This window comes from Arachis hypogaea, chromosome 13, assembly GCF_003086295.3.
Source record: "Arachis hypogaea cultivar Tifrunner chromosome 13, arahy.Tifrunner.gnm2.J5K5, whole genome shotgun sequence".
In the NCBI taxonomy this organism is placed as follows: domain Eukaryota; kingdom Viridiplantae; phylum Streptophyta; class Magnoliopsida; order Fabales; family Fabaceae; genus Arachis; species Arachis hypogaea.
This window is the reverse complement of record NC_092048.1, coordinates 119308413-119333558: the sequence shown is the minus strand read 5'-3', so window position 1 is coordinate 119333558 and position 25146 is coordinate 119308413. Positions and strand designations below refer to the sequence as shown.

General features: G+C 36.8%; 1 pseudogene; it reads right to left on the bottom strand.

The window, feature by feature from the left end:
- Positions 1 to 24550: 24550 nt before the first annotated feature.
- On the bottom strand, positions 24551 to 24649 carry LOC112738897 (small nucleolar RNA R71; annotated as a pseudogene).
- Positions 24650 to 25146: the final 497 nt, after the last annotated feature.

The following is a 25146-nucleotide window of genomic DNA, read 5'->3' as shown; positions in this document are numbered from 1 at the left end:
AAGCAATATAACATAAGGGAACTAAAAATAATAGAAATGCTAACTGAGCCCTTTATTAATTGCGCTGCTGACCAAAGAAGACTGAAGTAGTAGATCACCAACCAAATTAACAAATCCGAAACAATTAACACGAATTTCAAGAAAATTTCGACGGCATTTCAGCAGTAAATGGACATTCCTGGATATAAACAAACAACAAAATCAACTCATATGAACTTAAGACAAGTCAAACAGGCATACAACACAAAAGTCATATGAATTGGGCAAGTGACATATAAAACAGAAATCAGCAGCAATATCAAACAAACCAAACTGGTACAGGGAAATGAAGAAATCGTCAACAAACCAAGGAAAACAATGAAACAGTAACATGTCCAAACAACAGCATTTAGCATAACAAACCTAAATCCACCATCCAGCTCAAATTATCTAACCACCTACTCAACTAACATGCATCTCCAACTATCCTAATATAACAGAAATTAAACTAGTTAATTGCTGCACGAAATTGAACTTGCACAACTTCACCGACAAGTGCACCGGGTCGTCCAAGTAATACCTCAGGTGAGTGAGGATCGATCCCACGAGAATTGTTGGATTGAGCAAGCAATGGTTATCCTGCAGATCTTAGTCAGACGAATAGAAGGATAGTGGTTGTTGTTGTAGGTGCATAAAACAAAATAGTAAAGAAAAGCAATTAAAGATTGATAAAAAGATAATTTATAAAAACAGTTAAGGCCTCGGAGATGCTTATCTTTTCGGATTAATGCTTCTACCAACCATTTTAACAATGAATGAGTCATTCTATGACAAAGCTATAAGTGATTAACACCATGGGTCGTGGTCAATTAATATCCCCTAATTCATATCAAACGCTGTTGTCAGTGGTCATTCAATATGAACGAAGATGAAGCGCGCGCAATTCACACTCCTACCGATCCTACTTAGATCTTTCAAATTGGAGAATGATGCTCAATATTCTAGCCTTAGCGCCACAGAAACCTCATTACCCATAAATAATGGAATTTTATGTCACATATCCCAATTAGTCAAAATAAATTATTGGTTCAGGTGATGTATTCTCAAGCTTTAACTCAATACTATCCGGGTCAGGACTCGCAAGAACTCATGTAGAATAAAGGGGTCATACTCTCGTTTCACCCCAGATTCATATAGATGAAGAACGACAATACATCATAGAATAGAATCAAACATATATTAAAATAGAAAAGTAATATTATGAGAAAAATCCAAATCAGCCCCTGACAATTACCTCGAAAGACAACGAGGCCCCTGACAAAAAAAAAACCCCAACCCGGCCGTTGACAAAAAAAAAAAAACCCAACCCGGCCCCTGACAATTACTTCGAAAGGACAACGAGGCCCCTATTCCAAAAAAAAATCAATGTTATTTTTTTGGCACAGGGCTAATCAGTCCCAAAAAAAATTATCAGGGGCCGGATTGGGTGTTTTTTTTTTCTTGGGGGCCTCGTTGTCCTTTCGAGATAATTGTCAGGGGCCGGATGGGGTATTCACTCTAATATTATTAATCCATAGGAATAAGCAGAGCTCCTATCCTTAACAAGGAGGTTTAGTTGCTCATAATTTACAGAGAAACTTAGATTTGATAGTAAAGAATTGATAAGTTATTCCTAAACCTAAGTGATCTCCTCTTTAAATAGGAGATGCTAACCCTAAAAGATGTTAATTTAAATTAAAAAGTACAAGGATAAACAGAACTAAGCTAAAGAGTGCTAAAATCCACTTTAGGCCCACTTTGGTCTTGTGCTTCGTCCAAGCCTGGCGTTCAACTTGGAGAATGAGCATTGAACGTCAGTTAGGGAGGTTGAATGTGCTATCTTCTGGTCCCTGGCTGGTGTTGAATGCCAGTTTTGGGCGTTCAATGCCGGGCTTGGTCCTTTTGGGGCGTTGAACTTCAGATGTAGACGTTCAACGCCAGTTATGGGCAGTGATCTGGAAGAGAAGTATAGACTATTATATATTGTGGGAGCTCTGGAAGTTAGCTTTCTAACGCCATTGAAAATGCATCAATTGGATCTCTGTAACACAAGATATGCTCGTTGGAATGCACGGAGGTCAGGATTTGACAGCATCTACTATCCTTTCTTCATCTCTGAACAACACTTCGCCAATTTTGGCAAATTCGCCCAAAAATCCCCTAAAATCATAGAAAAAACACAAAAACTCAAAGTAGCATCCAAATATGAATTTTTGCACTAAAACATATTAAAACTTAATAAAATCTACTTAAAACACTAAGAAAATGCAATGAAAAAGCGTATAAGATATCCACTTATCACAACACCAAACTTAAACTGTTGCTTGTCCTCAAGCAACCAAAAACAAGTTAGGACTAAAGAAGAGAAAACTACATAAGGTCTTAGAGTTGTCAATGAAGCTCAGTTCTAATTACTAAATAGGGCTATTAGCTCTTTCTTTTTGAACAGCTTTGGCAACTCACTTTCTCTTGAAGCTCAGAAACATTGGCATCCCTTGGAACTAGAATTCGGATGATATTATTGATTTTCTTCTTTTTAGTTTTTTCTCTTGATTCTTGAACACAGCTTCTTTTTGGTGCTTTGCACCTTTGAGCCTAGCCGTGACTCTTAGCATTTTGTTTTCAAGTATTACCACCGGATACATAAATGCCACAAGCACTTAACTGGGAGAACCCTTTCGAATTTAGCTTTGCTTAAATTCCCAGACAGTCATGCTCAGAGTTCTTAAGCGTACTCTTTATTGCTTTGGAGCACGACTTTAACTGCTCAGTCTCAAGCTTTTTACTTGATACCTTCCATCACAAGCATATAGTTAGGGATAGCAACTCATTTGAGTTTTTTAGGCCAATTTTGACCCTCCTAACCATTGATGCTCAAAGCCTTGGACCCTTTTCTTTTGATTTTTCTTTTTCTTTTTCTTTTTTTTTTCTTTTTCCTTTTGCTATTCTTTTGCTTCAAGAATCAATATTTTTTATTTTTTAGAGAATCAATAATACTTCTCTAAATTCACTGTTCTTTTAAGAGTAAATTGTGAATGTGTGAGGATGAATGGGTATTTATAGGGGTTGGGGGGGGTAGTGGTTCGGCTATTTGGTGGGAAAAGAAGTGATGGGATTTATGAAGGGTTTTGGGAATAGAGAAAGGTGATGGGGATGTGATGAGTGTGTATTGGAAAGAGGGAAAGTAGAGTGTGAGTTTCAAGGGTGAAAAAGTAGGAGAGAGAAGGAAAGGAGTGAATGAAAGGTGGGGTAGGTGGGGGTTGGGTGGGACCAACTGACTTGTGAAGCTCCAAATGCGTATGACCCTGCCCCTGCCTGGGCGTTCAATTCCAGTTTTGGGCGTTGAGCACCAGGTAGGGATACTTTTTTTTTCCAAGTTGGTGGGGCGTTCAACGACAGGGTTGGGCGTTGAACGCCCAATGGGGACCAAGAAAATGGTCCTGGGTGCTCCATAGGGGGAGTTAAATGCCCAAATCTTCTTTTATGCCGGTGTTAAACGCCAGTGAAGGCTCTTTAGAAGGGTGTTGAACGCCTAAGCTTCCTTCCCTTCTGGCGCTGGCGCTAGTTCTAGCATTCAATGCCATTAAGGGGCTCTCTCTAGGGTATTCTGTTTTCAGTCCTGAGCATTTCTGTTCCTATTCTAAGTGCTACACATGATCACAAACGTTAACAAGCAAGGGAAAACTATAAAAATTAATAGAAATGAAAATAATATGGAATGAAACTAATAGTAAACGAAAGAAAGAAAATACTCTACTTATGGTTGGGTTGCCTCCTGATGAAGAGAATTATTGTCGGTTTAGAATTAATCAAAATAAGAATCACTTCTTTAATAGCATAGTCCAAACCAACAATTAACTCTCACAATCAAAGTTTAATTCAAAAGATAAGTTACAATTTAAAACAAATATAAACCGGGAGTTTGTATTCTCGGGTCGTCTTCCCTAGGAGTTGCAATTGAGATGCTCAATTATTGGCTATGAGGGAATGGGGTTGATAGCAAGGGACAAGAAATGTAAATAGCGAGAAAGTAAATGAGCATGCAATAATTAAATATCAAAGCAATTAAATTCAAAGGCAAGTAATCAAAGAAAAGGGAAATTCAAATGCTAAGAAACCTCTTGGCATGGATTGAGAGCTAAGGTTACCTATCCTAGCCATTGACCACAAACATATGATGATTATAAAGAGTTAATCCTACTTAGTCAACCCTAACATCGAGGATAAGTCAAATAGGCATAATTGATTTCAATCTACAAGTCCTAGTCAACTCTATTAATGGAAGACTTAGAGTTAGTGGAAACGAAATCAACTAACTACTCTAATATATCAATCAAGAATGGACATCAATGACTCAAGGGTCACCAAAGTCCTCAATTCCAAGCCAAGAGTGGGGAAAACTAAGTAAAAACTAAGCCAAGCATTTTTATCAAACACTTAGTGTACATAAAAATAAAAGCATATTAAATTGCAATAATAATAAAATCTAAAACTACCAAATGCAAGAAAATAATAATAACAACTAAAGAAAGCAATAATAACATGGAAACATAAATTTGCATTAAATGAAATTAAAATTAACAAAGGGGTTCAAATACATAAAAGTGATAAAATTGAGAAAATAACAAGATAACTAAGAAAATTAATACAATAGAACAAAGAAAGGTAGAAGAAACTAGATAAAAACAAGAATTAAAAAGACAAATTACAAGGAAATCAAACTAATAAACCTAATTTCTAGAGAGAAGGGGGAGCTTCTCTCTCTAGAAAACTAAGACAAAAACATGGCAAAACCTAAAACTAATTGCTCCCCCCTTGCCTCCTCTTGGATTAGGGTTGAAATAGCTTCAGAAATGAGTTGGATTGGGTTTTGGGGGCCCAAAATTCGTAGCCAACGAATTGCATTAATGAGGTCACGTGCTGGGACCTGTGCGTACGTACAGACGTGTGCGTACGGACACTTGCTGATTTTTCCACTTGTGCGTACGCGCATAAGGTTGTGCGCATGCACACTTGCTGACTCTCATTTGTGCATACGCACGCATGCTTGTGCGTGCGCACACTTGCTGAAAAGCTCCAAACTCTATTTCTTCATGAACTCTCCATTTTGGCATGCTTTTTCCTCACTTCTTCAATCCATATTAGCCTTGTAAACCTGAAATCACTCAACAAATACATTAAGGCATCAAATGAAATTAAAGTGAATAAAATTTAGCAAATAAGGGATTAAAAAGCATGTTTTCACTTTTGAGCACAATTCATGTAGAATTTACAAAACCAAGCTATTTCATTGAATAAATGCAAGGAAAGTTGATGAAATCCACCCAATTAGAGCAAATAAATACCATGAAATGTGGATTCATCACCTCCCAACAAGCGCTTCTTTACCATCATTAGCTTAATAGACAGCTCCTTTACGGAGGTTGATAGGGGCTCAGATCTTCACCCCTCATGGTGAACTTTCTTCTTGTGCTCTCATGGATCAGTTCAACATACTCTAGAGACAGGATCTGGTTCACAATATGTGGAATGACTGGACTTCTAGTGAAGACAACTCTCATGCCAGGTGAGAAGTCCTCATTTGGAATCTTCTTGTTCTTCCAGTCTTTGGGTACTTTCTTCTTGGTACCTTCTTCCTCAAAGATTAATGGTGATTGCCCAACACCAAACTTAGGTTTGATGTTAGGGGGCTCCGTGAGGCTCTGTACAGAGAGAGAAGGTTAAAATACTAAGGCTTTGTTTGGATGTAAAAAAGAAAATGGAAGGAAATAAAATAAGAGGAAAGAAAATGAGAGGAAAGAAAATAAAAGGAAAAATAGAATGATTTGTATGGTGTTTGGATGAAGAGAAAATAGATGGAAAGAAAATGGAAAGAAAATTTTCTTTTGTTTGGATGGAAAGAAAAGTGAAAAGAAAGAAAATCATAATAGTATAAAATTACATTAATACCCTTATCTATATTATATATAAATTATAATTTATTAATAATAAAGGGTAAATATGTAATTTTATTTATGTTTACAACATTTCTCTTCATTTTCATCTCATCCTTGAGATGAAAATATTTTAGTGGGTCCCATATAAATTTTTTTCTTTCCACTCTATTTTCTCATCTCATCCAAACAACAAAAAACCTACTTTTCCATCTATTTTCTCTCCTTTCATTTTCTTTTCCTCCAAATTCTCTTGATCCAAATAATGTGTAAGTGCTAAACAGTAGTACCTCCTTTGTCAGAGAGAGATTGAGGGTTGGGGATCTTGAACAAGATGTGATATTTTCATAACCTCAGTATAAGCTCTCCTTTATCCACATCAATCAAGGCCTTTGCAGTAGCTAGAAAAGGCCTTCCAAGGATGATGGAGTCATCCCTGTCCATCCCAGTGTCTAATATCACGAAGTTTGCAGGGAGATAAAGGTCTTCAACCTTTATAAGGACGTTTTTCACCATGCCATATGCCCGTTTCAGGGACTTATCTTCCATCTCTAGTGAGATCTTGGTGGGCTGCACCTCTTGAATCCCCAGCTTCCGCATTACAGAGAGAGGCATAAGATTAATACAAGAGCCAAGGTCGCACAGTGTCTTCTCAAAGGTGATGGTCCTTATAGTACAGGGAATCAAAAAGCTTCCGGGATCTGGGAGCTTCTGAGGCAGCTTCTTCTGAACTAGGGTGCTGCATTCTTTGGTTAGCACCACTATTTTATCTCCCCTTAAGGCTTTCTTGTCACCTATTATACTTTTTAGACATGCCATAAAAGGGGGATTCTTTTACAACACCTTTGCAAAAGAGTTGTTGACTTGCAACTTCCTGAGAACTGCTAAGAACTGAGCAAGTTGCTCATCATCAGGCTCCTCCTGTGCGTTTGAAGAAGGATATTTGTCAGACTCCTCCATCTTCATAGGGGTGTGCATGGGGACACTCCCAGTCTCCACTTGAGCCTTGATCTCCTTCAGTTTCTCAGTAGCAGGCTCCTCTTTGGATTTGGTTATAGCTTCCATAGTGAGGGCCTTACACTATTTCTTTGGATTCACTTATGTGTTGCTTGGAAGAGTGTTGGAGGGGATTTTTGGTATCCTCTTGCTCAGCTAACCTACCTATATCTCCAATTTGTGAATGAAAGACCTAGTTTCTGCCATGAAACTGTGCGTGGCCTTAGAGAGGTTAGAGACTATGGTATCCAGGTCAGAGAGACTCTATGTGGGTGTTTCCATCTGCTGTTGAGAGGGTTGGAATAGTCTGTTGTTGAATTTGTTCTGGTTCATTCCACCCTGATTATTATTGAAGCTTTGTTGAGGCTTCTGCTGATCTCTCCACCTAAAGTTAGGGTGGTTCCTCCATCCCTGATTGAAAGTATTCGAATAGGGATTGTTATTGGAGTTCTTGGAGGGGTTTCCCATATAGTTCATCTCCTCCATTGTGGTCTAATCGTTGTCACCAGTTGTAAAACCCATAAAATTAGTAAATAATTAGCCAATAAAATAATTATTAATCCAAGAAATTAGAAAATAAAATTTTAGAAATGTGGTAGAATTAATAAAAATATAAATTTTGACACCAATTTTAAAGAAATTGGCCCAAAATTGGGCTGAACGGGCCGAACCGGGCCCGTATTGGCTCAAGGCCCAACCCAAGCCTTATTATATAAAGCATTCAGCCATTTTCCTTCCTCATTACATGAGGAACGCTGAAGCAAGAAAGGAGGGGATGAATATGAAGCTCAAACCCTAACACCACTTTCAAACCAAAGATATCTTCCTACTCCGAGCTCCGATCGCCGCACCATTTGCGACCATGCGATCGCCGCGTCGAGCTCTACGAATCTATCAGAACAATTTTATAGGTAAGCCTCATTCTTACCCTAGTTGCTCTACCCCTTTGATTTTTAAAAATTTTGAGCATACATGTTGAGGATTTGTTGGCTTTGATACTATAGGTTCGATTTAGCTTACGGGGCTTATTGGATTTAGTTCGTTTGGTCCGTGGGTATGGTAAGGATCACTAACTCTAGTCAACTCCTTGAATTTGTGTATTATGTATTAAGTCTTGGATATATGTATGTGTGGCAATTTGAACTTAGGTATATATATATATATATATATATATATATATATATATATATATATATATATATAGTGGAGTTTGAGTTGTGGGCATTGGAGGCTTGATTGGAAGCTCGGGAAGCTGAGTTGTGGTGAGGAAGGCTTGTGAGCTTGCCTTGTGGGTTGCTGATGAACGGATTTTTGCTAGTAAGGAATTCACAATAAATCCTCATTGCTAGTATAATTTCTAAACCAACAAAGAATCCTTTCATACAAAAATTTGGTTGTCACTTAAGCAAACCCAATAAAAATAAACCGAAATATTTAAACCTCGGGTCATCTCTCAAGGATGAGAATTGTCCGTTGCTCCCACTTAGTTAACATCTAACTGTGGAGGAAAGTCAAGTGGACTAATCAATTTGATTCCTCAAGTCCTAGTCAACTCCTAAGGAAAGACTAGCTTTAGAGGGATCAAAATCAACCAGTAACCTTCAATTAACAATCAGCAAAGGAGTTTGATAACTCAAGAGTCTCCAATTACTCAACCAAAGCCAAGAATATAAAAATCTAACTTAAAATCCTCCCAAGCATTTTATCAAACAATTGGAAGGCACAACATAAAAACATAGAAAAGCAATAGGAGACAATAAAATCCAAACAACTAATTGTAGCATCAATAACATAAATTGAAGGAAGCAATCATAAATCTGAAATACCTCAAATTGCATTAAATAGAAAATCAAATCTAACATGAGAATTCATAAACTAAATTGGGAGAAATAAACAAATCAACAAAGGAAATAAATAAAGTAGAATGCTAGAGCAAATAAGAGTAGAAGAGAAACTAAATTGAAATAAAGTAAAAATCAAAAATTGAAAATAGCTAAACCTAAGAATCCTAAAACCTAGAGAGAGGAGAGAGCTTCTCTCTCTAAAAAACTACATCTAAAACCTAGATTGTGAATAATGAGAAGTGTCACGTATTTAATACATAATTTTCTGTGAAAACTTAGGCTAGATGACCATAGGATAGGTTGGAATGCATGAAAAGGTTCAATGCTTAGCACCCTTAATGATGATTATGATGTGAATTGAATGTGTGTTGGATGATTGTTTTTTATATTGGTAATAGTATGTTAATTGGTGAGTTGGTGGTGAATGATAGGAAGATATGGATATACATATTGAGTAAGTGAATATACGTTAATGTTGTTGATGTAAAATGAGGGAAGTAGGTTGAAATTCTGTAATAACGAAGTATGATTGAAGGTGGTGTGATGTGAACAATTTAGTACGGTTTTGGTGTGCTTTGATATATTGTTGAGTTGAATGTTGGTATAGAAGTTTGGTTTTGAGTTTGGTTTTAATGAAAATTGAGGTTTGGAGGTTTTTATGTAAAACTGATTTTTGGCCAAACTTTGGTGAGCCATATTTCAGCTTCCAGACTCCCAAATTGTTTCAAACCTATTTTATATTAAAATTGGGTCCGTGAAGTTTACGCCGTTTGAAGAACGGATGAAAAATATTTTAAAACAAAAAATTTATACGCGTCGGATGTTTGGAGGGCAAAACTAAGAATTCTACAACATTCAGCATTTTTGCTGATCTGCACAGCTTGCATACGCGACCACTGCACGCGACGTGACCAAACTCTTCGGGTATGGCAGCTTGCGTACGTGAGCAGTGTGTTTGCGTACGTGAACAATGACTTTTAAGGGGTTGCGTACGCAACCACCTGCAAGCGACGCGACCAACTCTTTCGGGTTGGGATTCTCGCGTACGCGAGCAGGGTTCTTGTGTATGATAAATCCCATTTTTAGGGTTTATCTTGTGTTGAATTTAGAGTATTTTATCAACTTTTCTCACATTTATTCAATGGAATAGTATGGTTTTGTAATTCTCCCTTAATTTGTGCTTAGGTGTAAAAACATGCTTTTTAGGCCTTTAATTTGCTAGTTTTAATTCACCTTTGATTCCACTAGATGCCTTGATGTATTTGTTAGCAAATTTAGGTTAAAAAGGCTAGCAATGGATCAAAGGAGTGAAGAGAAAAGCATGCCAAGTGGAGAACACATGGAAAATCAAGGATTTGGAGTGCATCCATCGACGCGCATGCGTGGAAGATGAAGTCGCATGGCGACGCGTACGCGTGGGATGTAAAACGCCAAGCGATGCATACGCATGACCCATGTGTACGCGTCAAAACTCGAACGTGACCTCATTAAAGTGAAAATGCCGGGGGTGATGTCTGAGCTTCCCAGGCCCAAATCCAACTGATTCCAGAGACTATTTCATGCAGAATTGAAGATGGGTCAAGGGGGGCACTTAGTGTAGTTATGATGAGCCTTTAGTTAGTTTTCTAGAGAGAGAAGCTCCCTCTTCTCTTTAGAATTAGGTTAGGATTAGGTTAATCTCTCTTAGATCTAGGTTTAATTTCATGTTTTCATCTTGTTCTCTTTACAATTCTTTGTTGTATTGTCTTGATTTTCCTTTCTTCCCTTGTTAATTTCTCATTTTGGTTATGTTTATGTTATGAACACTCTTGTCAATTTCAATTTCCTTTAATGCAATTTGAGGTATTTCATGTTAATTTTGCTTTCTTTAGTTATTATTGTTAATTACTTGTATTGGTAGTAGTAGATTTTATTAATTCTTGCAATTTACTATGCCTTCCCTTTTATGCCTTCCAAGTGTTTGACAAAATGTCTGGAAGGATATTAGAGTAGATTTTTATGTTCTTGGCTTGGGATGGTAACTTAGGAACCCTTGAGTTACTAATGTCCAAGTGATTGATAATTGGGATCTATTGACACTAGCTCTCACTAAGTCAATTAGTGAATGGCTAGGACTTATGGACTAGCATTGATATAGCTCATTTGACTTTCCTTTACTTGTTAGAGGATGACTTAATGGGATTGATCCTTGCAATTATCATATTGTGGTTAGTAATAAGGATAGAGATCCTTAACCATCAACCCTTGCCAAGAACTTTTTATCATTTGAGTTTCATTTGCTTCCTTGCAATTTACATTTCTTGTCTCTTATTCAAAACCCCAAAATATACAACCCATAACCAATAATTGAGCACACTTCCCTGCAATTCCTTGAGAGACGACCCGAGGTTTAAATACTTCGGTTTTTTTATTGGGGTTTGTACTTGTGACAAACAAATTAAATTTAGATGTGAGGATTGTTTATTAGTTTAGAACTATACTTGTAATGAGATTTTATTGAGAAATTCTTTACCGACAATTTCCAACTCATCAAATTTTTGGCGCCGTTGCCGGAGAATTTGCAAATATGTGCCTTGTTATTGGTTATTGTACATATGTTAATATTGTGAATAGCTTGATTTTTGGATTGCTTTGTTAGTTGTTGCTAGTTTTAGGAGTTTGCTTTCATTATTTTTTTTATTAGCTTTTGATTTTATTTTGTCTTTTCACTATGAATTCTCATCCTTTTGGCTATGAGTTTGGTCCAAATTATGTTGTAGGAAATAGGAGCTATAATGACAACATGTGTCAAGGATGGAATAATCAAAGATGGGAGGAGTCTCAAGGAACTGATCACTCCTCTTGGCAACAACCTCCGATTTCTTATAGGTATAATTCCCATCCTAATGCATGTCAATTCAATGGCTATGGTGGACCTCCTTTTGACAATCAACAACCACCACCATATGCCTATGAACCTCATCCTCAACATAACCATCAACCATACTCACAAGCCCCTTTTTACCAAATACCTTCCTATGACCCTCATCCATCATACAACCAACCACTCCTACCATATTCTTGTGACCATTATGAGTGAAAACCTATAGAACCACCACAATTCTATCACAATTACTCCTAAGAACCACCTCAATATACACTATCTCCATACACTCACCAAGAAGAACCATCTTCCTATTATGAACCCTTTCTCCAAAATAATGAGCCCTCCTATCCACCCCAAGCTCCAATGGATGATTCTCTCACTTTGCTACTTCAAGGGCAAGAGGATAAACAAAGAAACACACTAAAATTTGTGGCTATCTTGACCAAGGTAGTACACACTTTAGCCTCTCAATACTCATGTACTCAAGGTACTCCCATTGTCAATTGTGGAGAAGCAATAGAAGAGTGTAGCATGAAGAAGAGATTGGAAACTCCGGTGGAGAACAATGCGTGAGATTTTGTATTGGAGCAATTGGAGGAAGCCATGATTGTTGAAGAAGAGGAAGAAGTGGTTGAAGATTTAGGAGATGCGAAATCACCATGGGAGTCTCAACAACCTCCAAGGCATATCATGTTTGAAGAATTTGAAGAGGTTGATCAAGAGATGGATTCAATCATCGATGGATTCCTATTTATAATTGAATCCTATCCCATTGGATATGAAATTGAGAACATTGAAGACAACTCCACACCAACTCCCATTCAGCAAAGTTATTTTTTATGTTTTAAAGCTTAATTTTGAACCTCTAAACATCTATTTTTACCCTTTTAGACCCTACATCTTAGTTGTAAGTATGGTGAAAAGGTTAAGCTATGGAGAAGTAGTTAACTTGGGTTTGAAGAAAGACTTAGGAAATATAACTTGTGGTTAGAAGAGCGCACTTGAGTTAATAAGACGATGAAAGTAATGTGTGAGGCCGTTAAGAGAATCAGGCAATATTGAGAATAAGGAAATGTGATTGATTATTAAATGATTATGATTTATTGATGAGGTGCGATAATGTTGCGAGTATGCTGGAGATACATATATGAGTTATTAAATGAATAAATGATGTAACCTAATTATGATTGTATATGATTGAGACATTTGTTGACCCCTTGTACGTAAGATGTGACCGGGCACTCTAACTCCCCGTGTTCCCCCATGGGCATGCATATATATATATATATATATATATATATATATATATATATATATATATATATATTATTGAGCTTGGGGTGTTGTCTTCCCCATGTCAGCTTGGGATTCTTTCCATGGAGTATTATTGAGCTTGGGGTGTTGTCTCTCCCATGTTAGCTTGGGTTCTTTCCTATAGTTTACTTTTGAGCTTGGGGACGCGCATACAAAGGAACTGTCCAATGGTTAGCTACGAAGACATGTCGGGTTGGCTGTATAACCGACAGATGAGCTCATCAGCCATAGGATAGGCATACATCATGTGCATGTTGTTTGCTTGCTTGTTATGAATTAATTGAGAATGCCTAATTGATTATATTATGCTAATTGTTATATTTTTTATTTATACTACTTGTTTCCTACCTGTGCATATTTTTGTCTGCTTGTCTGTCTATGCAAATTCACTGGAGATGGAGGATTGGAGGAAAGGTAGAAAGACTTAGTGTTAAGGTTAAGTTTAAGCTAGGCTTAGATATTCTTAGATGACCCCCCATTTATGGATTCTATTTTAGTACCTTAAGCTTTAATATCTGAGTGTCGGCATTCTAGGATTGCCTCTGGAATTTTCAGGACCTTATATGTTATGTGCGTGGCACTTTTACCATGCTGAGAACTTCCGGTTCTCATCCCATACTATATTGTTGTTTTTCAGATGCAGGTCTAGAGGCACCTCGCTAGGCATCTGAAGTTCTATTGCAGCGAAGATGGGAATTTGGGCTTTTATATATTATACCTTGGTGCCTCATAGAGGCTTTTATTGAAGAACTAAGGTTTATTTTGAGAACTTTAGATATGAGATTATATGTATGTATGTATGTGTGTAAATATTCTTTGGCCAGCCTTAACTTTGCAGGCTAAGCTTGGGGCTTGACTACTATGTATCATTGATCATCTACTCTTCTGTATATATGTATTTATTTGTGCTTAAGCTTTTCTTCGTACGCAAGTTTTCCATTTACGTGAGCATTATGATTTTTGTTTTGAACTTTCTTCAAAGGCTCTTTGTTATAAAATTTCTTTCAACTGTATTATATGTATAATTTTACTTTTAGAGGTCGTAATACCTTGCCATCTCAGTTTTATGACTTAAGCATAAGACTCTGTGTGGCAGGGTGTTACATTATGGTATCAGAGTAGTTCGTTACTGTAGAGCCTGAGAGACGGACTGACTATGCTTCTCTGCATACTCTGTGTGTGTGTCTATGTGCTACTTAGGATATCCTACTGATATACATAACATAAAGTTCGTGAGCATGCATTTGGGATCTAAGGCACTAAACTTAAGATATTGAGACTGATCACCTTAATATCAATTGTTTGGTGTGAACAGGGACCAAATGGCGTCTCACGGATCCGGGCGAGGTACTCGGAGAGAAAATCTCGTGGATGAACTAGCGTAAGGATGTCGAGATGGAAACTCTGGTGCTGGTGCAAGTAACATAGGTCGATACTATAGGTCTGTGACCCTTACTAATTTTCTCAAGAGTGGTCCACCTCGGTTCAATAGAAATGTCAATGCTTTGAAGGCTAATCAATGGTTTCGAGATGTGGAGAGGTTTTTATACACGCAGCATGTTCCTGAAATACAGTCAGTGGAGATAGTGACTTATATGTTAGAGGGGGATGCTCAAAATTGGTGGCAAGAGTTGTGTCATACCTTGCAGATTAAGTTAACGGATGTCCCTTGGAATAGGTTCAAGATAGAGTTTTACGGGAAATATTTCTTGCATACACTTCACACTACAAAGGAGTTGGAGTTAACGCAACTGAAGCAAAAGGATATGTTCGTTGCTTACTATACCTGTGAATTCGACAACCTGTGCCGTTTCTCAAAAGCTTGTCAAGGAAATCCAGCCGATTATGAAGAATGGATGTGTGCTCAGTATGAGAAAGGACTTAGGAGAGATATCTTTAATTACGTGTATCCACAAAAGCTAACAAGTTTCACTGAGTTAGTTAAGAAGAGCCAATTCGCGAAAGATTGCTCAATGAAGTGGGTGCTACTACAGGAAGGCTATGGAGAGACTGCTGCAGATGTGCAGCACAGGGCTGAACTAGGGATGTGCTTTCGATGTGGGGCACAAGGACACATGTCTAGGGATTGTCCGCGAGGAAGAGTCATAGGTGCGGGTTAGCCGCGACAGGATCGAGGTAAGTGTGATACCGGACACGTAGAATGGATTTGTTCTATTTGGAGCTGGGACCCTCCTTTCATTTAGGTTACATAACAGAGTTGAGAAGTTTAGGATTGAAAAAATTGGATGTAGTATTGAACTTGGAAACGAACCAGGAGTTGAGGTCAAGTGGAGTATTTCCAACCATTTTCTTTAGTAACTGGAATTTTCGAGGGTGAAAATTTCTGTTAAGGGGGTAGGATGTAAAACCCGTAAAATTAGTAAATAATTAGCCAATAAAATAATTATTAATCCAAGAAATTAGAAATTAAAATTTTAGAGTTTAATGTGGTAGAATTAATTAAAATATGAATTTTGACACCAATTTTAAAGAAAATGGCCCAAGATTAGGCCGAACGGGTCAAACCAAGCCAACCGGACCCGTATTGGCCCAAGGCCCAACCCAAGCCTCATTATATAAAGCATTCAGCCATCTTCCTTCCTCATTAAATGAGGAACTCTGAAGCAAGAAAGGAGGGGATGAATATGAAGCTCAAACCCTAACACCACTTTCAAACCAAGATATCTTCCTACTCCGAGTTCTGATCGCCGCACTGTTTGTGGCAATGCGACCGCCGCGTCGAGCTTTACGAATCTATCAGAATAATTTCATAGGTAAGCCTCATTCTCACCCCAGTTGCTCTACCCCTTTGATTTTCGAAAATTTTGAGCATACATGTTGAGGATTTGTTGGCTTTGATACTATAGGTTCGATTTAGCTTGCGGGGCTTGTTGGGTTTGGTTCGTTTGGTCCGTGGGTACAGAAAGGATCACTAACCCTAGTCAATTCCTTGAATTTGTGTATTGGGTATTAAGTCTTGGATATATGTATGTGTGGAAATGTGAATTTCGGTATATATATATATATATATTGGAGTTTGAATTGTGGGCATTGGAGGCTTGATTGGAAGCTTGGGAAGCTGAGTTATGGTGAGAAAGGCTTGTGAGCTTGCCTTGTGGGTTACCTTGGATTATACGTGGAAATTGGCCAAGGTATGGTTTAGCTTTCGCGTATTTAATATATAATGTTTTGTGAAAATTTAGGCTAGAGGACCACAGGATAGGTTGGAATGTATGAAAATGTTCAATGCTTAGCACCCTTAATGATGATTATGATGTGAATTGAATGTGTGTTGGATGATTGTTGTTTATATTGGTAATAGTATGTTAATTGGTGAGTTGGTGGTGAATGATAGGAAGATATGGAGATATATATTAAGTAAGTGAATATATGTTAATGTTGTTGATGTAAAATGAGGGAAGTAGGTTGAAATTGTGTAATAACAAAGTAGGATAGAAGGTGGTGTGATGTGAACAATTTAATACGGTGTTGGTGTGCTTTGATATATTGTTGAGTTGAATGTTGGTATAGAAGTTTGGTTTTGAGTTTGGTTTTAATGAAAATTGAGGTTTGAAGGTTTTTATGTAAAACTAATTTTTGGCCGATCTTTGGCGAGCCATAACTCAGTTTCCGGACTCACAAATTGTTTTAAATCTTTGGTCCGTGAAGTTTACGCCGTTCGAAGAATGGATGAAAAATGTTTTAAAATGAAAAAGTTATGCGCGTCGAAAGTTCGGAGGGCAAAAATAAGAATTCTTCAGCATTCAGCATTTTTACTGATCTGCACAGCTTGTGTACGCGACCACTGCACGCGATTCGACCAAACTCTTCGGGTTTGGTAGCTTGCGTACACGAGCAGTGTGTTTGCATATGCGAACAATGATTTTCAAGGGGTTGCATACGCGACCACTTGCACACGACGCGACCAACTCTTTTTGGTTGGGATTCTCGCGTACGTGAGCAAGGTGCTTGCATACGCGAGCATGGATTTTTGCACGCCCACGAGTACGCGTGGCCCACGCGTACGCGTGACCCCGGTTTTTAGCAAAGTGGATTTTTATGTTTTAAAGCTTAATTTTGAACCTCTAAATCTCTATTTTTACCCTTTTAGACCCTACATCTTAGTTGTAAGTATGGTGAAAAGGTTAAGCTATGGAGAAGTATTTAACTTGGGTTTGAAGAAAGACTTAGGAAATATAACTTGTGGTTAGAAGAGCGCACTTGAGTTAATAAGATGATGAAAGTAATGTGTGAGGCCGTTAAGAGAATCAGGCAATATTGAGAATAAGGAAATGTGATTGATTATTAAATGATTACGATTTATTGATAAGGTGCGATAATGTTGCGAGTATGCCGGAGATGCATATATGAGTTAATAAAAGAATAAATGATGTAACCTAATTATGATTGTATATGATTGAGACATTTGTTGACCCCCTGTACGTAAGATGTGACCGGGCACTCTAACTCCCGTGTTCCCCATGGGCATGCATATATATATATATATATATATATATATATATATATATATATATATATATATATATATATATATATATTATTGAGCTCAGGGTGTTGTCTCCCTCATGTCAGTTTGGGATTCTCCCCGTGGAGTATTATTGAGCTTGGGGTATTGTCTCCCCCATGTCAGCTTGGGATTCTTTCCATGAAATATTATTGAGCTTGGGGTGTTGTCTCTCCCATGTCAGTTTGGGTTTCTTCCCATGGTTTATTTTTTAGCTACCAGGACATGTCGGGTTGGCTGTATAACCGATAGATGAGCTCATCAACCATAGGATATGCATACATCATGTGCATATTGTTTGCTTACTTGTTGTGCATTAATTGAGAATGCCTAATTGATTATATTATGCTAACTATTATATTTGCTATTTGTACTACTTGTTTCCTACCTGTGCATGGCTTTGTCTGCTTGTCTGTTTATGCAAATTCATCGGAGATGGAGGATTGGAGGAAAGGTAGAAAGACTTAGTGTTAAGGTTAAGTTTAAGCTAGGCTTAGATATTCTTAGATGACCCCCCCTATTTATGGATTCTTAATAAATCCATATTTCATGGCATTTATTTGCTCTAATTGGGTGGATTTTAACAACTTTTTCTACATTTATTCAATAAAATAGCATGGTTTTATAAATTCTCCCTAAAATGTGATTAGAAGTGAAAACATGCTTTTTAGGACCTTATTTGCTATATTTTATTCACTTTAATTCCATTTGATGCCTTGATGTGGTTGTTGAGTGATTTAAGGTTTTGAAGGCAAATATGGATTGAATAAGTGAGGAAGGAAAGCATGTAATATGGGAGAATTCAAGAAATGAAGGATTTGTAAAGCTGTCAATCCTGACCTCTCGGTACTAAAGTGATCATAACTTGAGCTATAGAGGTCCAAATGAGGCGGTTCTAGTGGTATTGGAAAGCTAACATCCGGGGCTTCAAAATGATATGCATATATCCATAGTGGACCTGAGTTTAAGTGTGTATACGCACATAATGTGTGCGTACACACGAGTCAAGATTTAGCCAGTGTGCGTACGCACAAGTCCTGGTACGTGATCTCATTAATTGCAACTCACTGGCAGTAATTTTTGGGCCTCCAGAACCCAATTCAACTTATTTCTGAAGCTATTTCAAGCAGAATTCAAGAGGAAACAAGGGGGGAGCAATTATGTTTAGTTTAGTATCATGTTGTAGGTCATTTTCTAAAGAGAGAAGCTCCCCCTTTTCTCTAGAAATTAGGGTTATTAGTTTAATTTCTCTTTAATTTCTCTTTTTAATTCTTCTTTTCATCTAGTTTCTTTTAGCTTTCTTTGTTCTATTGCCTTAATTTTCTTAGTTTATCTTGTTAATTTCTTATTTTGGTTACTTTTTATGTTGATGAACACTCTTGTTATTTTAATTTTCATTTAATGCAATTTGATATTTTTATGTTTATTGTTATTTAACTGAGTTGCTATTATTATATTCTTGCATTTGGTAGTTTTAGATTTTATTTTTATTGTAATTTAATATGCTTTTATTTTCATGCACACCAAGTATTTGATAAAATGCTTGGCTTAGTCTTTAGTGTAGTTTTTCCCACTCTTGTCTTGGAATTGAGGACTTTGGTGACCTTGAGTCATTGATGTCCATTCTTGATTGATATATTAGGGTAGTTAGTTGATTTGGTTTCCATTGACGCTAGTCTTTCACTAAGTTAATTAGTGAGTTGACTAGGACTTATGGATTGAGATCAATTATACCTATTTGACTTATCCTCGATGTTAGGATTGACTAAGTAGCATTAACTCTTCATAATCATCATATGTTTGTGGTTAATGGCCAGGATAGGTAACCTTGACTCTCAACCCTTGCCAAGAGGTTTCTAGCATTTGAATTTTTCTTTCTCTTGATTAACTGCATTGAGTTTAATTCCTTTTGATATTTAATTATTGTTTGTTTCTTTCATTCCTTGCAATTTACATTACTTGCCTCTTGCCATCAAAATCCCATTCCCCCATAGCCAATAATTGAGCACTTGATTGCAATTCCTAGGGAGAACGACCCGGGATTTAAAACTCCCGGTTGTTTTGTGTTAATTGTGACAATTCTTGAATTAAACTTTGATGTTGGTTGATTGTGGGTTTGGGACTATACTTGCAACACCAATTCTATATCGAGAAAAAAATTCCAAAACTACTTTTGGCCATCATATATTTTTGGCGCCGTTGCCAGAAAATTGCAATGGTGTTATATTATTCGCTATTGTAAATATGTTAATATGTAAATAGCTTACTTTTTTGTTATCTTTTCTTTTTGTTAATGGTTAGGATTGGAATCTCGGAGGACATTGAAAATTCAAGTATTGGTGGGGAAGTCAAGCACAAGCCACCATAGCAAGTGCTCTCCCAATTGTCTAACTTAAACACAATAAATAAAAGTGCTAGGTGGGAGACACCCCACCATGGTAACATCCTTCTAACTCTTCTCTTCTTTTAGCTTTTGTTTAATGCATTTTGTTTTTCTTAGTTATCTTAGTTTAATTGAATTCTAGGCTTAGTTTAGCTGCATTTTTGTTTTGATAATTTATTTTTGAGGTATAATATGTTTTGGGGTTGAAAAGCTATTTTGGATGTTATGTTTGATGCCTTAGATGCACTAAATTTTTGGAAAAAACAAAGCATGTGCGTGCGCAAACACCTGTGCGTACGCATAACAACCCTAGTTCTACACCTTACGCGCACGCACCCAGCTGTGTGTATGCACTCAGCTGTGTGTACGCACACCTGCTTGCACCCCTTTTGTTGGGAGCGCTGGCACACCCTTGTGCGTTCGCGTCCCCCTCATTTTGCCTCTTGTGTGTATGCACAGACCTGTGTGCGTACGCACAAATGTCGAATTAAGTGTTAAATTTTGACGTTTCATTTTATCAAAAAAAAAAAAAAACTCTTTGTGTGCGTACGCATGATGAGCGGATAATTTATACGTTTTTTGGCATTATTTTTACACAGTTTTCAGTATGATTTAGTTAGTTTTTAGTATATTTTTATTAGTTTTTAAATAAAAATCACATTTCTGGACTTTACTATGATTTTTTGTATTTTTCTGTGATTTCAGGTAATTTCTGGCTGAAATTGAGGGACTTGAGCAAAAATCAGATTCAGAGGTTGAAGAAGGACAGCAGATGCTGTTGGATTCTGACCTCCCTGCACTCAAAGTGGATTTTCTGGAGCTACAGAAGTCCAAATGGCGCTCTCTCAATTGCGTTGGAAAGTAGATATCCAGGGCTTTCCAGAAATATATAATAGTCCATACTTTTCCCAAGTTTAGATGTCGCAATTTGGCGTTCAACGCCAGCTCTCTACCCTATTCTGGAGTTAAACGCCAGAAACAGGTTGCAAAGCAGAGTTAAATGCCAGAAACAGGTTACAAACTGGCGTTTAACTCCAAGGAAGATCTCTACATGTGAAATCTTCAATGCTCAGCCCAAGCACACACCAAGTGGGCCCGGAAGTGGATTTCTGCATCATTTACTAATTTCTGTAAACCCTAGTAACTAGTTTAGTATAAATAGGACTTTTTACTATCATCTTATGATCATCTGATCTTTGATTAGTTTTATGCTATCTTAGACCTTTATGGGGGCTGGCCATTCGGCCATGCCTGGACCATTATCAATTATGTATTTTCAACAGTAGAGTTTCTACACACCATAGATTAAGGTGTAGAGCTCTGCTGTTCCTCATGAATTAATGCAAAGTACTATTGTTTTTCTATTCAATTCAAGCCTTTTTCTTCTCTAAGATATCCATTCGCACACAAGAACATGATGAATGTGATGATTATGTGACGCTCATCACCATTCTCACTTATGAACGCGTGCCTGACAAACACTTCCGTTCTACATGCAAACAAGCTTGAATGCGTATCTCTTAGCCTCCTGATCATGAGATCAGAGTCTTCGTGGTATAGGCTAGAACTATTGGCGGCCATTCTTGAGGTCCGGAAAGTCTAAACCTTGTCTGTGGTATTCTGAGTAGGATCCGGGAAGGGATGGCTGTGACGAGCTTCAAACTCGCGAGTGCTGGGCGTAGTGACAGACGCAAAAGGATTACTGAATCCTATTCTAGTATGATCGAGAACCGACAGATGAATAGCCGTGCGGTGACAGCGCATCTTGGACCATTTTCACTGAGAGGACGGAAGGTAGCAATTGACAACGGTGATGCCCTACACAAAGCTTGCCATGGAAAGGAGTATGAAGGATTGGATGAAGACAGTAGAAAAGCAGAGGTTCAGAAGGAACAAAAGCATCTTCATACGCTTATCTGAAATTCTCACCAATGTATTACATAAGTACCTCTATCTTTATTTTATATTTTAATTATATTTTAATTATTAAAACTCCATAACCATTTGAATCCGCCTAACTGAGATTTACAAGGTGACCATAGCTTGCTTTAAGCCGACAATCTCCGTGGGATCGACCCTTACTCACGTAAGGTTTATTACTTGGACGACCCAGTACACTTGCTGGTTAGTTGTGCGAAGTTGTGACAAAGTGTGTGAATTACGTTCCGAGCACCAAGTTTTTGGCGCCGTTGTTAAGGATCAAAATTTTGTGCACCAAGTTTTTGGCGCCGTTGCCGGGGATTGTTCGAGTTTGGACAACTGACGGTTCATCTTGTTGCTCAGATTAGGTAATTTTATTTTAATTTTAAGTTTTTGTTTTTATTCTTTTTATTTTCGAAAAATTTTCAAAATTTTTTTTTAAATAAATTATTCTATGGCTTCAGAGTTTTTAAGAATGAATTCTAGAGTTTCATGATGATCTGTTGAATTCTGGCTGGCTGTGAAGCCATGTCTAATTCCTTTGGACCAAGATTTCAACTTATCATCACAAGAGTCCTTGGACTCCCATCGTATCAGCTGTTATATGCCTGATTTGTATCTGCTAAAGCTTGGCTGGCCATTGGCCATGTCTAGTGTTTTGGACCGAAGCTTTCACTGAAAGCTTGGCTGGCTAGTGAGCCATGTCTAATTCCTGGACCGGAGCTTTAGACTAACATTGAATGATTCCTGGAATTCTCATTAGAAATTTTGAAATTCTTATTTTTCTTTTTCCAATTAATTTTCGAAAAATTACAAATTTTTTTTAATAAAATCATAAAAAAAAATTGATGTTTCTTGTTTGAGTCTTGTGTCAATTTTTAAGTTTGGTGTCAATTGCATCTTTTTAATTTTTCATTAAAATTTTCGAAAATTTATGCATTGCATTCTTCATGATCTTCAAGTTGTTCTTGATGAATCCTCTTGTTTGATCTTCATATTTTCTTGTTGTGTGTTGCATCTTGTTTTTCATATACATTCTTGCATTCATAATGTCTAAAAATTAAAAATTTCTAAGTTTGGTGTCTTGCATGTTTTTCTTTTCTTAAAAATTTTCAAAAATAAGTTCTTGGTGTTCATCTTGACATTCAAAGTGTTCTTGGTGTTCATCTTGACACTCATAGTGTTCTTGCATGCATCTTTTATTTTAATCCAAAATTTTTATGTTTTGCATCAATTTTATGTTTTTCTCTTTCTTCATTAAAATTCAAAAATAAAAAAAAATATCTTTCCCTTTTTCTCTCATAAACTTTCGAAAATTTGAGTTGACTTTTTCAAAAAGTTTTTAAATTTAATTGTTTCTTATGAGTCAAATCAAATTTTCAATTTAAAAATTCTATCTTTTTCAAATCTTTTTTCAAAAATCAAATCTTTTTCATTTTTCTTTTATGATTTTCGAAAATTTTAAATTGACTTTCAAAAATCTTTTTCTTATCTTGTTCATATTTTCAAAATCTTTACTAACAATTAATGTGATTGATTCAAAAAATTTTAAGTTTGTTACTTGCCTATTAAGAAAGGTTCAAACTTTAAATTTTAAAATCATATCTTCAAGTTTCTTGTTAGTCAAGTAATCAACTTTGATTTCAAAAATCAAATCTTTTTAATTTTCTTTTCAAATCTTTTTCAAAATGATTTTCAATCATATCTTTTCAATCACATCTTTTTCAAAATCAATTTCAAAATCTTTTCTAACTTCTTATCTAACTTCTTATCTTTTCAAAATTGATTTTCAAATCTTTTTTTCAATTAATCTTATCTTGTTTGATTCTTATCTTTTTCAAAACTACCTAACTAATTTTCTCTCTCTAATTTTCGAAAATCACCTTCCTCTTTTTCAAAATTCCTTTTTAATTAACTAATTATTTTAAATTTTATTTCTTTTCTTATTTTCGAATTTTAACTTTAATTTTAAATTAAAAACAAAAAAATATTTTTATTTTATTTTATTTTCGAATTCTTCTCTCTCTTATCTCCTTCTAATTATTTATTCATCTACTAATACTTCTCTTCCACCCAAGAATTCGAATCCACTCTTCCCCTCTGTGTTTGGATTATTATCTTTTCCTTCCTCTATTCTTCTCTTCTTATACTTACATAAGGAATCTCTATACTGTGACATAGAAGATTCCATATTTTCTCTTCTGTTTTCTTCTTTTTCATATGAGTAGGAACAAGGATAAGAACATTCTTGTTGAAGCTGATCCTGAACCTAAAAGGACTCTGAAGAGGAAGCTAAGGGAAGCTAAAGCACAACTCTCTGGAGAAAATCTGACAGAAATCTCCGAAAAAGAAGGAGATATGGCCGAAAATAATAATAATGCAAGGAAGATGCTTGGTGACTTTACTGCACCAAATTCCAATTTACATGGAAGAAGCATCTCAATCCCTGCCATTGGAGCAAACAATTTTGAGCTAAAGCCTCAATTAGTTTCTCTGATGCAACAGAACTGCAAGTTTCATGGACTTCCATCAGAAGATCCTTGTTAGTTCTTAACTGAGTTCTTACAAATCTGTGATACTGTTAAGACCAATGGGGTTGACTCTGAGGTCTACAGCCTTATACTTTTTCCGTTTGCTGTAAGAGACAGAGCTAGAATATGGTTGGACTCTCAACCTAAAGATACCCTAAACTCTTGGGATAAGCTGGTCACGACTTTCTTAGCCAAGTTCTTTCCTCCTCAAAAGCTTAGCAAGCTTAGAGTGGATGTTTAAACCTTCAAACAGAAAGAAGGTGAATCCCTCTATGAAGCTTGGGAGAGATATAAGTGATAAACCCATATTTCATGAGTTCTTTTGTGCTTAATTTGAGTAATTTATACAATCCTTCACCTACTTATTCACATTAATTGTATGGTTTTACTTTCCCTTCCTCATTATGTCATATTATGAAAAACATGTTTCCTAAGCTTTAAAATTAATTAATTTAATTACCTTTATTTCCATTCGATGCCGTGATTAGTGTGTTGAGTAGTTTCAGATTTTCTAAGGCAGAATGACTTAAAGGATGGAGAAGGAAACATACTAAAATGGAAGGAGAAAGCAAAACGGAGCTTTAAGGAAACTGGTATCCACGCGATCGCATGGACGACGCGATCGCGTGCCAAGCACGAATCAGCAGCGACGCGGCCGCATGACTGACGCGGTCGCATGACTAATGCGACCGCGTGGAAAGGAAAAGCTCCAAATGACGCGACCGCGTGACCCACGTGGACGCGTGACAGGGGCCACGTATCAGAATTTACAGAATGCACCCCCAGCAAATTCTGAAGCCCTTTTTGGCCCAAATC